Source organism: Henckelia pumila, chromosome 4 (assembly GCF_033568475.1).
Source record: "Henckelia pumila isolate YLH828 chromosome 4, ASM3356847v2, whole genome shotgun sequence".
In the NCBI taxonomy this organism is placed as follows: domain Eukaryota; kingdom Viridiplantae; phylum Streptophyta; class Magnoliopsida; order Lamiales; family Gesneriaceae; genus Henckelia; species Henckelia pumila.
This window is the reverse complement of record NC_133123.1, coordinates 140010031-140033845: the sequence shown is the minus strand read 5'-3', so window position 1 is coordinate 140033845 and position 23815 is coordinate 140010031. Positions and strand designations below refer to the sequence as shown.

The window sequence follows — 23815 nt, the reverse complement described above, 5'->3', positions numbered from 1 at the left end:
ATTATAAATATGGAAAATTAACACCAGACACCAAAACAGAATCAAAATTACTATAGTAGCTTGACTTGTATAGAGCCATCTCCGGCTTGTGTTTCAATGACGGGTAAGGCTGCTTGGTGATCCCTAGGTTGCAACACGTCCGGTCGTTAACTCCTCGCGTTCAAAGTTCAAACATTGCTCCAGAGATGAAGTAAAGTCTGCTATGTCAGTTACTTGATTAAGGTTTAAACTTTGATTTTAATATGATTTAAATAACAAACATTGGATTGACATTGTACGTATTTGAGACATTTAGAGGTTTTTTTAAAAGATATTTGGAGATTTTAGCTAGTTAGTTTGCTTCACACGTTCCAGACGAACACCATAATATGATAGGATAGCCACGTGTTTATCATGTCGAACTCGAAAAAAAATATTATTTGTAATACTCTATCTCAACATTGCCTATTGTATTACCAATTGAGTGCCATATGTTAGGTATTTATTAGTGTGAGAGTTTTTTTTTTAACATACAATTTGATACACTTGTCAGCCAATTATTAATGTAACATACATGAAATGTTAACTGAGTTGCGCAAATGAAATTTTATAGTTTAACTCATTTTCAATGAGATAATACAAAAACTTGAAAAGTTTTCAGTTTCGTTAATCTATGGATGAAACATAAACAAAAATTTACTAGTCATGGGTTGGGACTGAAAAACGGAAACAAACCTAAAACAACAGTGAATTTAAAAAGGCGCAAGGTGTCACTTATTTAGTCAATATACCCATTGATTTAATATTGGATCCTCTGATTTGCAAAAGGTTGGCTAGTACCTAAAATCCAAGATAAATCACATGTTGTAACAGTGGATAAATACAACCAGACAATTGGACACTCGGATGCTGTAATACATTAATTTCTATAGGTATTTGAGATGAATTGATACAAAATTCTGCTGATGTATGATTTGGATCCTATTATATAATTTTAAAAAATAAATAAATGAATACTACTTTTCTGAGCGGATGTACTGTTTTTCAAGATAATAATTATGAGTGGGAGGTGAGAAGCTGGAAAAATAGGCTTTGCAGTTACTTTTGAAGAAATTACAAAAAGCTATTGGATTTTTTTGTCAGTTAAAAATAAGAAATTAAAACAGATAGCTTAGAGTAGTCCGCTTCCCTATGTAAATCTACTTCCTGCTAAGTTGCTAGGCGCTAGCTAAAGGAAACGTACGGCGTCGGTGTTTTAAAGAAAAATCAGCGATTTAATTGCAAGAGTTTGTTATATATTTTGTTTTAGACAAAAAAAAAATTTCCAATCATACGATATCACGAATTAATTTTATAACACGAATTTCTTATATTTCATGTATACATATCATATTATGTGAAATAATTAGTATTTTTCTTTTCATATTAAATGTATGGCATTCTCTATTGTTCACCGTCTTTCGTTCGTTTTCTCAACTTTTACTATTTTTTCCCTTCTTTAGCCGTTAATTCTCTGACGCTGTTAAGACTAGGTTTGACCAAGTCCGACCATTACCTCTTCGTATTTATATATAATTTTGATCAAATTCTTTAATATTTCTATGATATATTATTGACATGACGCCTTATTTATATATTTGATAATTATCTTTTATTATTCTAATTAAACAATAATATACTAAATTCTAATGTTTAAAAATCATTGATAAAATAATATAAGTACAACAACATTAAATTTCACCAAAAAATATAAAAGAAAAGCCAATTACATGTTGTAGACATCGTGCATCCATGTTTTTGGCTTCAAGCATATTTCTTAATGATAGTTTTATTCATAATATATACCAGTACTTTGGTTTACGAGTTGCATAGTTATATAATTCATTTCTTGTGACGAAAAATAAAAATACAGTGAAATACGTATTTAAAAAAAACAAAAATGACATTTAATTTAGAGTCTGTGAGTGACGGCGTGACTCGACGGGTTCGAAAGACAGGTTATTTATCATTTGTCAGGGTTTCCAGTCGCACTACTGACGTGGCAAACACGAGGGCCTTCCGGTTTCGGGTCGTGGGCCTAACCCATTTTGTTCTTTTCCGAGAAAGGGTTCGGTTTTAATGGGCCTGACCCAATGTGTCTTCAACGAAAAAGACGTGTATCCTTTCTGACAATATTTTTTTGGTAGCAAGTAAAAAGTCCACTCTCTTTTTTGGTTGTTTTGGGGAATGCTATTTAGTCTTTAACCAATCACCCAACACTCTGGGTAACTTCATGACTATTCTACAATGTACAATATTTGAGTCAATAGGTAATGGTGGAAGAATTGTATTATATCTACAATACCACACAATATTTTAAGTACTTGTTTTATATTTTAATAAATTAGTTTCGACATATATTGTACTATCTAGAGTTACACAAAAAGAAGAAAAAAAAAAGAAAAAAAGTATTGGACATGAACAATAATGATTTTGTCTGGTTTATATTTGAACGAACATATATAATTGACTTCGAAAAGTTCAAACTTTGATTTCAGATAACAAGATCTTGATTGCACTACTAAGAAATGTGTCAAACTTTGATTTGGTATAATTAGTCCGTCAAATGGTAAAACAAAAGCTTCAAAACCCACAATTCTAGCCATAAAATTTATTTGAAACCATCGCAACCATGCTATTAATAACATAATTATTTATTTGTAATGGACTAATGCAATCTTTCGTACAAAACGGTGTCCCAAGTACACAACACATTAAGTATATGATATATTAATATGACAGGTAACCATGAGTTTTGATATGGTGAGCAACCACCGTGAGCACTTATGTGAGTATCACTGACGTGACAGTTTCTGCATCAATAGATGAACGCCAAATAAACTGATGCTCACGTAAATGCTCACGATGGTTGCTCAACATTTTAAAAATAATGTAACCATTGACTGGCTCGAGTTAGATTTTCTTTTTAAACTGAAAGTGTACACGGTTTTCATTAGCGCGGATTGTGATCTCACTTAACTGGGCTTAAAGAAACGGATTGAGCAAGAAATTCGGCCCAACATGTACAGGGGCTAAAAGATCCAATCTAGAAAGCCCAATTTGAAAATAATAATTTTTTTCCGGTGGACAATTTGAAAATAATTTAGTTAATATTCAAACTAGAAAATCAATCTGAGTTTTTAATGGTTAAAAAAACAAGCTTTTAAAAATCTACCCAAATCTCATTAGATTTAGATTATTGTCTACAGCGTGAAAAAACAAGCTATTAAAACCTACCCAAATCTAATTATTTTCTTTCCCTCTAAACAATATCACCACTTTGCGCCTCACTCGATCTGTCCCAGAATCGGAATTCTCTTGCGCCTCATTCCGTCTTTCCCTAAATCTGAAGTCGCGATAGAAGAAGAACCCCAAGGCCAAGCATCCGCTGAATGCCCAAATTTGCAGCCGTAAGTGATCGCTCCTCTGTCACTGTGAGTTTTGCCTTTGCCCCTTTCAATCGTTTGTGAGTTTTTTTTTTCTCTTTTTCTGCAAATCGGTTGTCAAATCGGGTGTGAGTTCCTGTTGATTGGTTGTAGTATGGTGTGGTCTCCTTCGATAACCATCAATGAGTTTTATCACTAGTGTTCAAGTTTTGGTGTAAATTTCAGTTTGTGATAGTCGGATATGTGATAGATTTCACTGGTTCATAGTGATATACGTTGTTCCTACGTAGTGTTCATGGATCGATGAGATACTGGTATAAGAATGTTACTTTTATGTTATATTTAATTTTTTGGTTTTAATTTGACCGTGTGCGACTTGTAAGTTATATCGATGAGATTATAACTTAAATGTAATATCTTCACATTAAATCCAGTAATCATATTTTAGTTTGGGCTATTCGGTTTAGTTTCAGCATTACCAGAAACAAACTGCTTCATATTTGAATCTACTCATTCTGTTAGTATATTTAAAAACGATATATATGTATATAGCTAGCTTCGCTTTCTGTTGAAATATTTTTAGTTCTTTTTCGCCGTAGTACTATGGAGTTTTTAAATTTTTTTTTTAAAGTTAACAATATAATTTCCTGTTCAAACGAATTGGATTTTCACGGCAAGAAATTTTAGCGTTTAGGAAATTAAAACAACAAGGGCGAGAGCTTTTTGGCCGTAGAATATCATGTCATTCTGCTTCCTAATCCTCTTTTGCTTTTCTCACTTTTTCTGCTTCTTCAAACACTTCAAATCATGATGGATTGATACAGCAGAATGAAGCTAGCCAAAATATTATTAATTAGCCAAAAATATATATGTTTAATTAAAAACTGCAAGTCGATCCGGCACAAAAGTGAAGTGAGTTAGCAAGTGAGAGTTATAGGATCAGAGTTGCATCTCTTCCAGTCGAAACCTTTGTTGCACATTAGAGATGTATCTGGCTGGGGCTTCATCCTCCTCCGCACCCAAGCAGACCTGGAAATTCTCCAGCCTGCCGCTTCTGTCGGCACACATATGCCACCTTCAGCTGTGGGTAAACCTGCTCCAGTTGCTTCACCATAACCAACTCCTTGTTCATCTTTTCTAGGGGCTCCAGCTTGTTCCGCTTGCTGTTGCGATTATATAAAAACTTGACTAGCTTTTATTTGGTGAATAATCCTCGTCGTTTCGACTCCATTAATTGATATGCTTAATTTGCATTTAATATGTTCTAATTTCCCAATTTTCTGCTTCTTCAAAGACTTCTTTGTACTGTTATTAAGATGTAATCTGTTATGAAATCATTTCTCTTAAAGTTCTATGATGAAGTAACCATGATTAAAAACTCGAAACATTTGTAATTAATTAAGATGCTGAAGGAAAAAAAATTTAATTTGCAATTCTTTTCCTTGTTCAACCAGCTAAGGTCAGAAGTCAACGCTCGCAACATTGACCCGATCTTTTTCAAAAGTATGACATTACAGATGAGGAATATTATTTATACATTAATATATATATATATATATATATATATATATATTAATTTGATAATTTATTGGATGTAGGGGCTTGAGGATTCCTAGGGATTTTATAACATATCAGGTGATGACCTTCTATTCGAAATGTTCCTTGATGATAAATAAGTGCTATTGATAGTTCTGAGTGTACATGTCACTTGTGCGAATACATGCTAGCTTTTTTCGTGAGTAAATGCATGATTTAGTAAATTCAGTTTGAATTTTATAGTGCCGTGTTCTTTCCTGATTTTTTTTTCGCCTTAAACATTTAGTTGCAAATGCGATGTTCAGTCATGCTTTGTAAATCTAAGGCTCTTGCTAAATCTGGTCATTATTCATTCAGTTGTCATGTGTTCCGTTTTTTTTTTATATATATAGAGATAAATCATTGTGTCACTTAAGTGTTTCTTTCCCTATTTTTTTTATTGTACTTTTTTCTTGCTTTTTGTGTAGTTATTTGATATTGTTCAAATAATTTTAAAGTGAAAATTTAGGGAGAGATTTAAATAATATAATTGCTTATATTTAAGCCGAATTTGTTGGTAAACACTCTGCATTCTATGTTGCTCATGAGACTCAAATGGATTATTTTATGAAAAACTTTTAAAGTAATGAAACTATTTTCCTAAAAACTTGTTGCCTTTCATTTTTTTACTTCCCTACACTTTTTTAAGAAGTAAAACTTTGAACCGAACCACTCAATATTCAAATTTCTTAACCATGTAATATGATGAAATCTTTCAAAATTTTCTGTAAATAATAATATTTTAGTTTATTGATTCAAAACTTTACACAGTGAGAATTAGGTAATTTGAATTGTTTTCAAATTTTTATTTGATTATTTATTATTTAGTTGTCCATATTTAGTCATCATCTCCTTGGTGATAAATAAATGCTATTGATAGTTCTCAGTGTACATGTCACTTGTGCGAATACATGCTAGCTTTTTTCGTGAGTAAATGCATGATTTAGTAAATTTAGTTTGAATTTTATAGTGCCGTGTTCTTTTCTGATTTTTTTTTTGCCTTAAACATTTAGTTGCAAATGCGATGTTCAGTCCTGGTTTGTAAATCTAAGGCTCTTGTTAAATCTGATCATTATTCATTCAGTAGTCATGTGTTCTGTTTTTTTTTTTTTTATATATATAGAGATAAATCCTTGTGTCACTTAAGTGTTTTTTCCCCTATTTTTTTCACTGTACTTTTTGCTTGCTTTTTGTGTAGTTATTTGATATTGTTCAAATAATTTTAAAGTGAAAATTTAGGGAGAGATTTAAATAATATAATTGCTTATATTTAAGCCGAATTCGTTAGTAAACACTCTGCATTCTATGTTGCTCATGAGACTCAAATGGATTATTTTATGAAAAACTTTTAAAGTAATGAAACTATTTTCCTAAAACTTGTCTTTCATTTTTTTACTTCCCTACACTTTTTTAACAAGTAAAACTTTGAACCGAACCACTCAATAGTCAAATTTCTTAACCATATAATATGATAAAATCTTTCAAAATTTTTTGTAAATAATAATATTTTAGTTTATTGATTCAAAACTTTACACATTGAGAATTAGGTAATTTGAATTGTTTTCAAATTTTTATTTGATTATTTATTATTTAGTTGTCCATATTTAGTCATCATCTCTTTGGTGATAAATAAGTGCTATTGATAGTTCTGAGTGTACATGTCACTTGTGCGAATACATGTTAGCTTTTTTCGTGAGTAAAAGCATGATTTAGTAAATTCAGTTTGAATTTTATAGTGCCGTGTTCTTTCCTGATTTTTTTTCCGCCTTAAACATTTAGTTGCAAATGCGATGTTCAGTCATGCTTTGTAAATCTAAGGCTCTTGCTAAATCTGGTCATTATTCATTCAGTAGTCATGTGTTCCGTTTTTTTTTTTATATATAGAGATAAATCATTGTGTCACTTAAGTGTTTCTTCCCCTATTTTTTTTACTGTACTTTTTGCTTGCTTTTTGTGTAGTTATTTGATATTGTTCAAATAATTTTAAAGTAAAAATTTAGGGAGAGATTTAAATAATATAATTGCTTATATTTAAGCCGAATTTGTTGGTAAAACACTCTGCATTCTATGTTGCTCATGAGACTCAAATGGATTATTTTATGAAAAACTTTTAAAGTAATGAAACTATTTTCCTAAAAACTTGTTGCCTTTCATTTTTTTACTTCCCTACACTTTTTTAACATGTAAAACTTTGAACCGAACCACTCAATATTCAAATTTCTTAACCATATAATATGATGAAATCTTTCAAAATTTTCTGTAAATAATAATATTTTAGTTTATTGATTCAAAACTTTACACAGTGAGAATTAGGTAATTTGAATTGTTTTCAAATTTTTATTTGATTATTTATTATTTAGTTGTCCATATTTAGTCATCATCTCCTTGGTGATAAATAAGTGCTATTGATAGTTCTGAGTGTACATGTCACTTGTGCGAATACATGCTAGCTTTTTTCGTGAGTAAATGCATGATTTAGTAAATTCAGTTTGAATTTTATAGTGTTGTGTTCTTTCCTGATTTTTTTTTTTGCCTTAAGCATTTAGTTGCTGTGGGGACCCGGGTTGCTAATTTCATCTTAGGGTAATTAACGATTAATAAACAATTAATCGAACAATAAAAGAATATTCAAACCAAGAGCTAAATTATTTTTTTTTAAAACTGAGCACCTCGCTCGATCGGGTAAATTCACCCGACCGAGCGGGCAAGAAAGTCCAGCTCTCGGGTCTGAATCCATATTGGCCTCGCTCGATCGGTGGAAATCATCCGATCGAGCGAGCCCCAAATCCTTATTTCTCTGTGTTGAACAAACACAGGCCGCGCCTGATCCGCAAAAGTCACCCGATCGAGCGGGCTCCAAATTCTGAAAATTCTGCTGCAACTTAATGCTGTCAAACTTGGAATATAAAGACATCTAGTCTTATACAAGCTACAAAATAATATACATGCATTGACAAATAAATCCTAACTCATTAATACATCAATTCATGAATATAAACTAGGATTTACCAAATAGAAACATGTACAAGATTCTTGGTCTTCTAACATGTTATTAACAATACATATCATCTGTTTAAACCCGAATCACCACATGCTATCTCTCTTCTCAAGCTATCCAAACCAACTCTAGCTTGATCATGCCCCAACCTGATGCAATGCACACATACAAACAAAGCAACAACCGGATAACTCCGGTGAGAATAAATCTCAGTATGAAAGACATGCATATACATCATTAACGCATATGGAATCTATATGCCATAAAACTCTAAAATCATAAAACATGTAATAACATGTAGATCATAGAATCATCATCAACGCTTAAACTCTTAACACATAATGATTCATCTAAAGCAATAGCACACATTCATATCTAGAATAGTGTATCACAACATGCTAGCATTTATAACTGCATAATCTAAACCATAGAAAACTCTAGGTTAATGCATAAATGCAATGCATGTGCCAAGAAAAAGGCTATCAAATCTGATACCAATAAGCTTAGTTCTTGGGATCCCGGGGAATAAAATCTTTAACTAACCACCGACTCTCCCAATCGATGTGGTGTTAAATATCTCAATTCCCCTGACTTTGGTGCAACTATAGTGAGTCATCTAGCTCTGGATATAAATCTATATTCCGTGCCATGAGTCATCTGACTCTGGAAGTAAATCTACATTCCATGCCACTTAACTACAGTTCTCCAAACGTCATATGAACTCTAGGCCATTCTGCCCTCTGTGCTATTCAAGGTAGGGTTCAAGATGAATGCAACATAATGTGTATGCATTAAATGTTATAAAACACCTTGAACACATCTATCATATAATCATATGAGCATATAATCACTCAACGATACCGACAAATCTGTAAGTATCACATGTAATATAAATCAAATCAGACAAGTAAACTTTTACATAAATATTCTGGAACTTCAAGAAAATAGCTATCTTGAATAATCTATCCCATTTATGTAAACGTAAACCATAACATATATGAAAACATGCATGTATGTGATTTTAGGCAACTCGATAATCAGAAACAATCTCGAGTTATTCTGCCCATCTTATTAATGTCTATTCATACCTTTCATCACGATTCAAACATCTTGAATCTGTTGCCAATACTGATCATCTCAAAGCTAGCCAAATCAGTCATACAATTCTGCTCATTTCAATCAGTGCTACTTGAAGGTAGTTTTGATTCAACTTCAAACACTTCAAGTCATTCGAACTCGAACACGTCGATTCAACTTCGATAATCTTCAATTCAAATTTGAAATAGATTATAACATATCTAAACATCAATTCCAATCTGAATCGATGATTCTTTAAAGCTTATACAATTCAAATCTTGCTAATACGATCGGAATTCAAACCGACGTCGCAACTATCCGAGTCCGATAAATCTTTCGATTCAAATATCATTATATCTTCATTCTAAACATAATCTCATATTCAATTCATTCACAATAAACTTGAAGATGAGCTCTAGATATTTAGAATGCATAACAATTCAAAATCTTTAACCGGCGGCGTAACGATACGATTTCAATGTTTCCAAAAGCTTAAACATCAATATGACAATCATATCAATCTCATATCATCACCAATTCTACAGCTAAATTTCGAAATATGCAGCCCCATAATTTCAAAATTTCAACAATTCTTTCAAAAATCGAAAACATGTTCAAACGACGATCTTTTCACGATCCGTCTTAAATATGCTATCGTCGTATCTACTAGAACACGTTTATACAATCAAATCATAATTCTAACAACAACTTAAAATTCAAACATGGTAGAACTTCATAAAACTTACGTCAAAACGTAGCACTCGGAGTTGTGATCGCAAATATATGTTCAATCGGAAATTCTACCGGGCGGATTGAATTTAATCGGGACTTGAAAGAGCAAAATTGGCTTGGAACCCTTTCTGCCCTCTTCTCTAGTTCTTGGCTGGGAATCTGATCCCTTTTCACGTTTTAATGACCAAGTTGCAAGGAAATTGCATTTTGGTCCCTGAACTTTGGCCTAATTGCAATTCAGTCCCCGGACAAGCGATTTAATTCAATTTCAATCCTAAATAATTTAAAAATATTAGAATTTAAATCTAAACTCTAAATATTCTCAAATTAAATATTCTCGGATTAAAATTAAATCATTTCGGACCTTATCGCATTTTAGTCCTTGAACTATTCAATATTTGCAAATGAGTCCTTACTCGAATTTCATCCTCAAATTCAATCCTTGATATTTATCATTTTGGAATTCACATCTTAAATTCCATAAATATCAATTCAAAATATTTTTAATCTTTTAATTTAAGAATTCCGGATATTAAAATATTAAAATCTGAAAATCCTCAAATTAAATATTTCTGACCCGAAATTGAAATCTCTAATTTCTTAACTTCTTCAAATAACTCTTTTATCATTTTTGGAATTTAAATATTAAATACCGTAATTAATAACTTAATATTTTTGGGCCTTACAATTTCTCCCCTCTAAGGAATGATTTCGTCCTCGAAATCGCATTCGATCTTACTGCTGATTCTCGTAAGCTGTATAGCTGACTGAAGTAATACTGACTTCAATTCTCTGATCTTTCGATATCTATTCTGATATCTTCTCTTCTATCGTATCTTAATCTTCTTTCTTATTGCTTCTGCAATACATATAATCATTGAGTCAACTTATATCTAAGTTGCTCTTTCTTGTGATCTAACTCTGCATTAGTTAGTCTGTCTTGCTTACAATCTTATCGACTTCTGTTGTATCTGAATTGAATGCACATACATATTCTAGCTGATATTCTTCAGCCAATGCATATGGATAACAATTCATCTATCTGACAATTCACGATTGAGTATTAATTAACTAGCTAGATCAAATACTCATAGCTTCTAAAATCTTTTTCTAAACCTAATGATGCTTGGGAAAGAATTTCTTTTCTGATCATTCTGTTCAGGCTTCAAATCTCTATCTGTTACTCATCTACTAGCTCTGTTAATGCTGCTCTATTCTTATTCTGTTCGAAGCAATCTTCACATTCTCTATCGTTTCTTGACTCATATCTGGTCTGATAGCTGATATATCTGAAATATTGTTTCCATATACAGACAATTTCTGTGTTTCTGATCAATCAATCATCAAAATATTGTCTGTATATCAATCAAATAGCTGTCACAGGAATCATAATAATCAAGTGGCAAATAATCAATCAATTAGTACCGAATCTAGTACTATCGTTCTGAGAATATCCTTGGAAATCTGGATAATCACATCTGATAATCCACTAATCAGAGGATGGTATAATGAAATCTCATACAACCAAACACTCAGAACATCAGACAATCAATGCCACAATTTAGATAACAAATCTAAAGTCTCTATCTCGACAATAGATTTCAAGAATTCCTGTAATCTGATCATCTTGCTAAATGCATAACCAGTATCGCTTTATGTTTGTATCATATCTAATACAACATATTCGTGAATCTGTCGAAATCTATTACAAACTAAATTGCACAATCATAACAATTCGAGTAGATTCGAACTAAAGTCGTTCACAAAGTTGATCTTATTTCAACTTTTATGTAATTAATCTGTTACATAAACCACTTGAGTTCTTCTTTTCTGCTTCTTTTTGCTGGAATTTTAGTATTGGTAATGTCAATTCTATCGTATCTGCTTTCATTTCTTTCACCAATACTGATTTTCAAGTAATAACTATATGTAAGTCATACATGTGTAGACAACTGAATGGATATTAAATCTATTGTCATATGTCTCTTTCAGAATCAGATATTCTATATCTAGAATATCTGGCATAATCAAACGATTATTCACCGCCAAATTCATATGTTCTGCTCTACTATCTTATCTCATATCTTAATCTAGCATTCTCAATCAATATTCTATTGCTTGATCTTAGATCAATGTTACTTTTATCTTTCCAAACCAATCGAGTTTAGCTTGGATCGCAACAATTCTGATCGTTTAAGTATCTATCAAGCATAAATATTCAATAAGTACAGATCTGTACCCAATAAATCCATCAATTATCTAAAACCCATAAATCTTGCTTCTAGTCTGAATCTGAATTTCTATCAGTTACGAGCCAAATACATCAAGATACACTGAATAAACACATCAAATAATCAATAATTCTCAAATTTCAAATCAAAGGAACTCGCTCAAGGAAATGTCAGTCAAAATCAAATATTTTGAATGACAGCGAGTGAATCAAAGTAGACTCTAGCAAAGAATAAGAGTCAATCAACATCAATCGAGGTCAAATAACACAACCTCTGAATCGATATCAAGAAATTCAAGAATCATGATTTCTATGATGTAATAGCTTCAGCAAAATTGAAGAAAAAGCTCCACTGTAACTGATTTTTCTTATTCTCTATTGATATGAGTTCATTTATTAATTCTTACTTCTCAGCTGACAATAGTCGAATATACTCTTTTCGACTTAACTCATTGTCATAGAATTAATCATCATTTCGGTACTACATAACTCTTTTCTACGCAATCTGCTAGCTGTTTATGAAATTCTTCAGTTCACGTAATGCTCTTCTATACGAGTTGCCATAATACTTTCGTACTAGACACCACTCTATATAGAACTGCATTCATGTCGTAGAAAGGTCGAAATATATCATTGAACTATGTCTGTACATTCTAACCATTGACATAGCTGTCAATTCTAGGTTAATTCTGTACTAGTTCAATATATCGACTAGACTTCTAATGACATTCTTCCATGGTCAAATGTGATATAACCAGTACCGAAATAACAAAATCTACTTTCTGAAAATCATATCATAAATTGCTAGTCATTTCTATTTCTTTATCAGTGCACGGATTCAATCAACTGGTAACTGATACTCAGTTATTGCATTAATCTCTATAATGCATTCTAGCTTAATATCTCACATCTGATATCAGCACATTCAATCTTATTTTCTCAATTCTGTATTTAATTACAAATGTATTCCATCTATTCAAAGGCAAAATTTCAGCAAATAAGATGAATAAAGGCTCATCAGATATGGCTTATAGCATAACAAATTACTGATCTATGAATGTATGCTATGCAATTAATATACAAGCGGTTAACTATAATTAACTCACTTACCTGTAATATTCTTATCTGATACAACTTGAGCCTTTTTTTCTGTACTTGCTTATTGCCTAAAGTTTCAGCTGGGGGAATTATGCTTATATGTCTTCATCTGCTGGCGTTTAGGCTGAATCAATCTTTGCTGTTATTGTCACTATCGCTTGCTTCATAGCTATAATATTATGCAAGTTGTAGTGTAGGTGATGATCATAATTGTGAGGCTTGAATAAACATTCAACTCTGCCTCGTACTATCGGTTCATGATTTCGTTCTTCTATTACTGGCTTGAAATCACCTTATGCTTCTATTCTGCAAAGTCTTCTGTTCTATCTTCTTTAGCATATACAAAAATAAACAATTCTGTTTACTTACCTGCCAAACAATTTCAGTACTTCTTCTGGCAACTTCATCAACTTCTTGCTAAGTCCTGGAGTTGATATAAACTCAAGCTGATTCTATGTTCATCTGAATATTCTTCTCTTGAACAACTGATCCAGCTCTACAAATCAACTCCTTTCTAGACATAGCATATTCTGTATCTTTCTAAGTTGATGATTCATAGCTTTGGAGTTGTTCAACTAACATACTCCTCAGTACAATCGGTTCAAAACCTTACCTCAACACGGTTATGTTCTATCTGAGGTTCTGTTATGTCTGAAGTTCTCATGCTCTCTGCATAATCTGTCTTATTCGATAACAGAAGCAATATATATGACATAGATTATAACATACAATGTCAGTATAACATACATATAATCTCATTTTTCTGAATAGAACACATGCTTGCAAATTCTCATGCTTTTTCACATATTACATGCTTGCAACGAATTCATTTAGTCTAATGAATTCAAGAAATCATGCATACATATCAGCATATAAGCATGTAATTCTTATCTAAATAAAGCAAGTAGTGTTCAATCAAGCAATCATAGTCGCATGCAATTCTGTAAAGCAAGTAAAGCATACTCATGCAATACTATAAATGCATGCGACTCAATCTACCCCGCTCAACTTCTATCTTAGTCCAAGACTTTACGCTCTGATACCACCTGTTGTGGGGACCCGGGTTGCTAATTTCATCTTAGGGAAATTAACGATTAATAAACAATTAATCGAACAATAAAAGAATATTCAAACCAAGAGCTAATTTTTTTTTTTTTAAAACTGAGCACCTCGCTCGATCGGGTAAATTCACCCGATCGAGCGGGCAAGAAAGTCCAGCTCTCGGGTCTGAATCCATATTGGCCTCGCTCGATCGGTGGAAATCATCCGATCGAGCGAGCTCCAAATCCTTATTTCTCTGTGTTGAACAAACACAGGCCGCGCTCGATCCGCAAAAGTCACCCGATCGAGCGTGTTCCAAATTCTGAAAATTCTGCTGCAACTTAATGCTGTCAAACTTGGAATATAAAGACATCTAGTCTTATACAAGCTACAAAATAATATACATGCTTTGACAAATAAATCCTAACTCATAAATACATCAATTCATGAATATAAACTAGGATTTACCAAATAGAAACATGTACAAGATTCTTGGTCTTCTAACATGTTATTAACAATACATATCATCTGCTTAAACCCGATTCACCACATGCTATCTCTCTTCTCAAGCTATCCAAGCCAACTCTAGCTTGATCATGCCCCAACCTGATGCAATGCACACATACAAACAAAGCAACAGCCGGATAACTTCGGTGAGAATAAATCTCAGTATGAAAGACATGCATATACATCATTAACGCATATGGAATCTATATGCCATAAAACTCTAAAATCATAAAACATGTAATAACATGTAGATCATAGAATCATCATCAATGCTTAAACTCTTAACACATAATGATTCATCTAAAGCAATAGCACACATTCATATCTAGAATAGTGTATCACAACATGCTAGCATTTATAACTGCATAATCTAAACCATAGAAAACTCTAGGTTAATGCATAAATGCAATGCATGTGCCAAGGAAAAGGCTATCAAATCTGATACCAATAAGCTTAGTTTTTGGGATCCTGGGGAATAAAATCTTTAACTAACCACCGACTCTCCCAATCGAGGTGGTGTTAAATATCTCAATTCCCCTGACTTTGGTGCAACTATAGTGAGTCATCTAGCTTTGGATATAAATCTATATTCCGTGCCATGAGTCATCTGACTCTGGAAGTAAATCTACATTCCATGCCACTCAACTACAGTTCTCCAAATGTCATATGCACTCTAGGCCATTCTGCCCTCTGTGCTATTCAAGGTAGGGTTCAAGATGAATGCAACATAATCTGTATGCATTAAATGTTATAAAACACCTTGAACACATCTATCATATAATCATATGAGCATATAATCACTCAACGATACCGACAAATCTGTAAGTATCACATGTAATATAAATCAAATCAGACAAGTAAACATTTACATAAATATTCTGGGACTTCAAGAAAATAGCTATCTTGAATAATCTATCCCATTTATGTAAACGTAAACCATAACATATATGAAAACATGCATGTATGTGATTTTAGGCAACTCGATAATCAAAAACAATCTCGAGTTATTCTGCCCATCTTATTAATGTCTATTTATACCTTTCATCGCGATTCAAACATCTTGAATCTATTGCCAATGCTGATCATCTCAAAGCTAGCCAAATCAGTCATACAATTCTGCTCATTTCAATCAGTGCTACTTGAAGGTAGTTTTGATTCAACTTCAAACACTTCAAGTCATTCGAACTCGAACACGTCGATTCAACTTCGATAATCTTCAATTCAAATCTGAAATAGATTATAACATATCTAAACATCAATTTCAATCTGAATCGATGATTCTTTAAAGCTTATACAATTCAAATCTTGCTAATACGATCGGAATTCAAACCGACGTTGCAACTATCCGAGTCCGATAAATCTTTCGATTCAAATATTATTATATCTTCATTCTAAACATAATCTCATATTCAATTCATTCACAATAAACTTGAAGATGAGCTCTAGACATTTAGAATGCATAACAATTCAAAATCTTGAACCGGCGGCGTAACGATACGATTTCAATGTTTCCAAAAGCTTAAACATTAATATGACAATCATATCAATCTCATATCATCACCAATTCTACAGCTAAATTTCGAAATATGCAGCCCCATAATTTCAAAATTTCAACAATTCTTTCAAAAATCGAAAACATATTCAAACGACGATCTTTTCACGATCCGTCTTAAATATGCTATCGTCGTATCTACTAGAACACGTTTATACAATCAAATCATAATTCTAACAACAACTTAAAATTCAAACATGGTAGAACTTCATAAAACTTACGTCAAAACGTAGCACTCGGAGCTGTGATCGCAAATATATGTTCAATCGGAAATTCTACCTGGCGGATTGAATTTAATCGGGACTTGAAAGAGCAAAATTGGCTTGGAACCCTTTCTGCCCTCTTCTCTCGTTCTTGGCTGGGAATCTGATCCCTTTTCACGTTTTAATGACCAAGTTGCAAGGGAATTGCATTTTGGTCCCTGAACTTTGGCCTAATTGCAATTCAGTCCCCGGACAAGCGATTTAATTCAATTTCAATCCTAAATAATTTAAGAATATTAGAATTTAAATCTAAACTCTAAATATTCTCAAATTAAATATTCTCGGATTAAAATTAAATCATTTCGGACCTTATCGCATTTTAGTCCTTGAACTATTCAATATTTGAAAATGAGTCATTACTCGGATTTCATCCTCAAATTCAATCCTTGATATTTATCATCTTGGAATTCACATCTTAAATTTCATAAATATCAATTCAAAATATTTTTAATCTTTTAATTTAAGAATTTCGGATATTAAAATCTTAAAATCCGAAAATCCTCAAATTAAATATTTCTGACCCGAAATTGAAATCTCTAATTTCTTAACTTCTTCAAATAACTCTTTTATCATTTTCGAAATTTAAATCTTAAATCCCGTAATTAAAAACTTAATATTTTCGGGCCTTACAGTTGCAAATGCGATGTTCAGTCCTGGTTTGTAAATTTAAGGCTCTTGTTAAATCTGGTCATTAGTCATTCAGTAGTCATGTGTTCTGTTTTTTTTATATATATATATATATAGAGATAAATCCTTGTGTCACTTAAGTGTTTCTTCCCCTATTTTTTTCACTGTACTTTTTGCTTGCTTTTTGTGTAGTTATTTGATATTGTTCAAATAATTTTAAAGTGAAAATTTAGGGAGAGATTTAAATAATATAATTGCTTATATTTAAGCCGAATTCGTCTGCATTCTATGTTGCTCATGAGACTCAAATGGATTATTTTATGAAAAACTTTTAAAGTAATGAAACTATTTTCCTAAAAACTTGTTGCCTTTCATTTTTTTACTTCCCTATACTTTTTTAACAAGTGAAACTTTGAACCGAACCACTCAATAGTCAAATTTCTTATCCATATAATATAATGAAATCTTTCAAAATTTTCTGTAAATAATAATATTTTAGTTTATTGATTCAAAACTTTACACATGAGAATTAGGTAATTTGAATTGTTTTCAAATTTTTATTTGATTATTTGATTATTTAGTTGTCCATATTTAGTCATCATCTCCTTGGTGATAAATAAGTGCTATTGATAGTTTTGAGTGTACATGTCACTTGTGCGAATACATGATAGCTTTTTTCGTGAGTAAATGCATGATTTAGTAAACTCAATTTGAATTTTATAGTGCCGTGTTCTTTCTTGATTTTTTTTTTGCCTTAAACATTTAGTTGCAAATGCGATGTTCAGTACTGGTTTGTAAATCTAAGGCTCTTGCTAAATCTGGTCATTATTCATTTAGTAGTCATGTGTTCTGTTTTTTTTTTTTTTATATATATATAGAGATAAATCCTTGTGTCTCTTAAGTGTTTCTTCCCCTATTTTTTTACTGTACTTTTTGCTTGCTTTTTGTGTAGTTATTTGATATTGTTCAAATAATTTTAAAGTGAAAATTTAGGGAGAGATTTAATAATTACTTATATTTAAGCCGAATTCATTGGTAAACACTCTGCATTCTATGTTGCTCATGAGACTCAAATGGATTATTTTATGAAAAACTTTTAATGTAATGAAACTATTTTCATAAAAACTTGTTGCCTTTCATTTTTTTACTTCCCTACACTTTTTTAACAAGTAAAACTTTGAACCGAACCACTCAATAGTCAAATTTCTTAACCATATAATATGATGAAATCTTTCAAAATTTTCTGTAAATAATAATATTTTAGTTTATTGATTCAAAACTTTACACAGTGAGAATTAGGTAATTTGAATTGTTTTCAAATTTTTATTTGATTATTTATTATTTAGTTGTCCATATTTAGTCATCATCTCCGGGTTTGGGTCATTACGAAATGGATAATGAATGGATGAATCTACCTTCAAGGCTTGTACCAGAGTATGAAGACGGAGTTAAAAATTTATTGCACAAGCTAGGATCTATGCCAAAACATGTGAAGTTATCTTATGTCCTTGCAAGAAATGTAAAAATAAGAAGTATATGAAATTTGACCAAGTGTATGATCACTTAATCATTAAGGGGATCGATCCTTCTTACACTACTTGGGTCTTTAATGGTGAAATATATAACTCACAACTTCAAGGTGAAGGTAGTTCAAATGGAGTTCAAGTAGAAGAAGATAAAACTAAAGATACATATAACTTATACAGAGATTCTGTGAGACCTCGATTCTAATCATCTAATCTCGGGATAAACAATTATTAAGCAAACAAGAACAAAGATTAAAAGCAAAGAAATATTTTTTTTTTTAACAATGCTCGCTCGATCGGTAAAACATTACCGATCGAGCGGGCCAGAAATTCCAAGTCTCTGCCGAGACTTAACAAAAGCCCTCCGCTCGATCGGTAAAATCTTACCGATCGAGCGGACACAAAAGTCCAACACTCTGCCTCAGCTCAGGGGTGCTCGCTCGATCGGTAAGATTCAACCGATCGAGCGGGCACAAATCTGCAGAAAAGAAAACAGATTGCTTGACTCCATTCAACTCCAAGTCTTCAAAACTAAATCCATTCAACATGAATAAATCATTCAATACAAGGTAGTTCTAGAGTCATACAATCTCAAACTATTAGAACATGCTTCAGTCTAGCTTATTCAATGCAATACAATACAGTACGAGTCGAATACAATCTAAGTTTGATTACATATTCGACTTCTACAACAACAAGACCTCACTCTATCAACTCGACCACCTAGCCATGCGATCTCTGACTCGGTCCTGCCCCACCTGTTGCCAAGTACACATACAACAAAGACAACAGCCGGATAATCCGGTGAGAATAATATTCCCAGTAAAGAGACAACCATGCAATATCAGATAAGCATCTCAAAACAAAATACATCAACTTCCAGATATTCAAATATCAATCATGCAATTCCAAGACAATTCAACATGAAATGCATGTCTTTAAAACTCTGGGATTATCAAGTCCGGATAATCAAGGTAATCAGCTCTTCTCTTCCTCTATTGGGATCCCGAGGATGAACTATCACACAAAATCGCACCGACCCTCCACTCGGGATGGATAGTGTATAATTCAATCCTCTAGACTCTGAAGCAACTATATAGAGTTAAGTCGGTCATTGCAATAAATCGCCTGCCAATGCCTCCTACTATAGTTCTCAGAACATCTAACTCAAAATGAAATAAATCTATTGGCTCAATATGAATGCAATGCAAACCATAACTCATTCAAGTAAATCAAATAACATGCAAGTATGTGATTTTTACGGAACACTCGAATCAAGTCGGATTCGAGTTAATCGTTCCATTCCAATCTAAGTCGTCTTATAACTCTTTCAAACGTCGATGCTCCAACCTGCTACAATCTTTGAAGCGATTCAAATCCTGAAATCTCACAACTCAACGGCCTTCGAACGAATCTGTACGGAGGTAAGAAAAGATCAACAATGACGATCAAACTCAATAGCCAAATATCATCAACTCAAAACGGTTCAAAATCCCAATTACAAATCGGCGGCATAACGACTATATTCTAATCAAACAGAAAACGCAGACAGCATAATGTCAATCCAATAAACTCAAAACAACCAACCTTCAACCATAACAATCCAATTCCAACAAATCATAAAAACTCAACTTTCGAATAATCTTCCAAAAATCATAACAAATCCGAACGACGCTCTATTTCGAAACCGACAGAGAATAAACGATCAGAACTCTGCCAAGAACAACATACTAGCAACTCAATCGATTCTAACGACATCCGAAAAATAGAATGTATCTGATCGGAGAAAAACTTACGATAGAACGAAGCTCTCGCAGCTGTGATCGCTAATCTGCCTTCAGAAATAATTTTCAACGGACGGATCGAGCTCGGGGTGGAATCTAAAAGCTTGAAACACACGCTTGGAGTTCTTCAATGGAGGAGGCGGTTTGGAGGAAGGAGATGAGATGAAAGAATGAGTTAAATCCCTCTTAAATATCTAACAAAACCTATATTTGCATTTTAGTCCCTGAAAATTCCAAAATTTGCAAAATAGACCTTGATCAAAATCATGTCGGCTCTTGAACTCTGTAATATCCGATTATCTCAAATAAAGTCAATTAAGATAATTTGGGGCGTTACAGATTCCTTCGTGCCGAATGAAGATGTTGGACACACTATGGCTGAGGCAGGAGATTATGAGTTTGATGATTTATTAGAAGATGCATAAATTCCTCTTTTCCCTGGTTGCTTAACTTATACAAAGTTGTCAGCAATTGTCTCACTATACAATTACAAGTCTACTAATGGCAATACGACCAGAGTTTCAATGAGCTCATTAAGATCTTAGGTGACATGCTTCCAGAGAAACACACGCTTCCAGACTCTGTTTACTCAACAAGAAAGTTTTTAAAACCATTTGATCTAGGATATGAGAAAATTCATGCTTGTCCAAACGATTGTTGTTTATTCAGAAATGAGCTTAAAGATTTGGACTCATGTCCAAAGTGTGGTTCTTCTAGATGGAAGGTGCATTAACTGTTGCATTGGTGTGTTGAAGGATTAACTGTTGCAGAAGGTAGAATTGCATCTACAGATCCAAATGCAAAAGTGCATCATGTTGCTTTTGGGGGATCTTGTTGGAAAGTTTGGGTTGATAGAGTTTTTGAGGCGAAGGTGGACTTGATTTGACCAAACGACGAAATGCGTTTTCTTGAGGATGCAATAGGAAGTACAGTAGCATGGCTATCAAAATTTATTGTCTTGTGTGATTGATATACATTTATGAGGGATTTTGTGTCTTGTTTTTTATGTTAAGACTTCTATATATGTTGGTAGGATGGACAAATAAGTTAGTTTTAGCAACTTTATATATATTAGTGCTAAGTTTGCACATAATTTGTGCAAAAATCTTATTTTTATGGTTTTCATGAATGAAATATGAATATTTTTATTTAGTTTTTATTTTTATCGGTCGAATATTTTTATTTAGTTTTTATTTTTATCGGTTAAATTTTTTGTTACATTTGAATCATAGAACGATATTAATGATCAATAATATGCTTGCAAAATTATTTTTTCATTGTTGTTGTCCATAATTTTTTTACGACATGTATTGCGAGCTGTTATTACTTCTTTCCACAGCATGCAATATGTGCTGTTGATATTTTACTTTCCAAGGCTTGCATAGAACATTGTGGTTGTTACATTTTGCAGCGCATAATATACGCTGCGATTTGTCATTTTCGCAGCGCGCAATATACGCTGCCGATGTCACTATCTGCAGCGTATATTTAGCGCTGCGGAAATGACAAATCGCAGCGTGTATTATGCGCTGTGGATGTAACTATCGACAGCGTACATTCTGCGCTGCCAATAAACGTCTATTGTCAACAGCTTTGATTTGTGAAGCATGTATTGTGCGCTGCGGAAAGCCAATTCGCACGCTGCGAAAAGCAATTTTTGTTGTAGTGTCTCTATTTTTATTTTTTGGTTTTTCATTAAAAAACGGATTGAATACTCAAGCAACGCGTGCACGCAAGTACTAGTATTTATAATGTTCGCGGATACTTCCACCAGATTTTTGTTCGCATATGTGAGCTTAATTTTTTTTTTTTTTTTTTGAAAAATGTATTAAAGTCGGTTTTGATGTTAAAAAGATATCCATTGGAGAGGATACGCTAAAAAATATAAGAAAGTTTTTGAAAAAAATATGTTTTTAGATGTGAACATAGACAATTTGGATTTTTATGTTTAATAATAATAATAATAATAATAATAATAATAATAATAATCATCATCATCATCCAAAAAAAAAATAAAAATAAAGGTGAGGTGGGGTGCAGCAATAATTTAAAATATAAGTTTTTATTTTTTTATTATTAAAAAAAGTAAAGAAAAGTAAAGAAAGTTGGTTGCCTAAAGCAACAATGAATACAATTCTGCTCCTACCTTTAACTAAACAGCCATGAACGCAATGACCTTTGCATATTCTTTAATCTTTTAAAAAATGATTTGGTTTCGCAAGGTGACTTTGTTTCAATATTAATATTTGATTAAATGTAGTTTTGATGCTATAAATGATTTATTTTTAACTAGCAATTTAGTTTGTACGTGTACATATAGTGGTATCGAAAACAACATAATATGATAAATTTTAGAAAAAAATTGATATCAACCTTTAAGATTACATATATATCTGCATTAGAGACAGGTGAAAGTTGCATTGACAAAGGCAACAATCAAGCGTTAAAATTTTAGTTTTACACCTCATATCCGAATTAGTGTGTTTGCTTTATCTATAGCTTTTTGATTAAGGAAAGGCTTAAAATTTTTGCATTATTAAATTTGGCTAAACTATACAACAAATTTCGAAAGTGTGCGTGTTGTTTATTAGAGTTTGAGGTTAAATAATAAAAAAAAAACACATGAGATGCGACATTACACCGACCATAATTAAGTTTGTAATTTGTATCAACAATTTCGGAATCTTTTCCATATAATATCTTACAAAAATTCCAACTTGGGTTTAGGGACTATTTTAACTCCTATTGTATATTGCTTGTGATATTTTTAGACTTATATCAACAAAAAATTGTAAAAAATTTTATAACAACTTGGATAATATCTTCATATAATGTATCTTTATGTTTATTTGCAAGAGCAAAAAGGGTGCCTTAGATATTATCTAATTCGTGCATCTTCTCTATAATTGAAAAGACGAGAAAAGTGATACCACTCATATATATGGTTGGATTGTCGACAATCGACATAATCCTTTAGTCCCTCTACCATGTTGGTAACAGAGAAATATGAAAAAAAAATAAAATTACTAAAACTAGCTAGCTATAATGTTCACCAACTACAAATTATATAGTGAGGAAAAATAAACTAATTAAGATATTTGAAACCAAGAAACTAGCTAGACACGAAAACTACAAAATTATTTTGGTGAAAGCCAAATTGTGTGTGTGTGTGTGTATATACTATATATTAATTGACGTGATAATCATAAAATGAGTACCCGGATGATGGACAGGGGACTCGGGTGCCGAAGATAGATGAATGTCTTATCCCTTTGGAAATGGAATTTTATACGGATATCTAAGAGAGTGAGTGTGTGCGGAATTATCATCATGCCCTGAGAGATTCTCCTTAGGTTTCTTTTTATAGTCGCCCGCCCGGGTCCTTAATGATTATTGGGTAT

General features: G+C 32.4%; 1 long non-coding RNA gene across 1 annotated transcript; it reads left to right on the top strand.

The window, feature by feature from the left end:
• Positions 1-3236: 3236 nt before the first annotated feature.
• LOC140863915 (uncharacterized) lies at positions 3237-21532 on the top strand. Its single transcript, XR_012144051.1, has 4 exons — positions 3237-3452; positions 4859-4907; positions 5003-5039; positions 20754-21532. It is a non-coding gene; the product is annotated as an uncharacterized lncRNA (long non-coding RNA).
• Positions 21533-23815: the final 2283 nt, after the last annotated feature.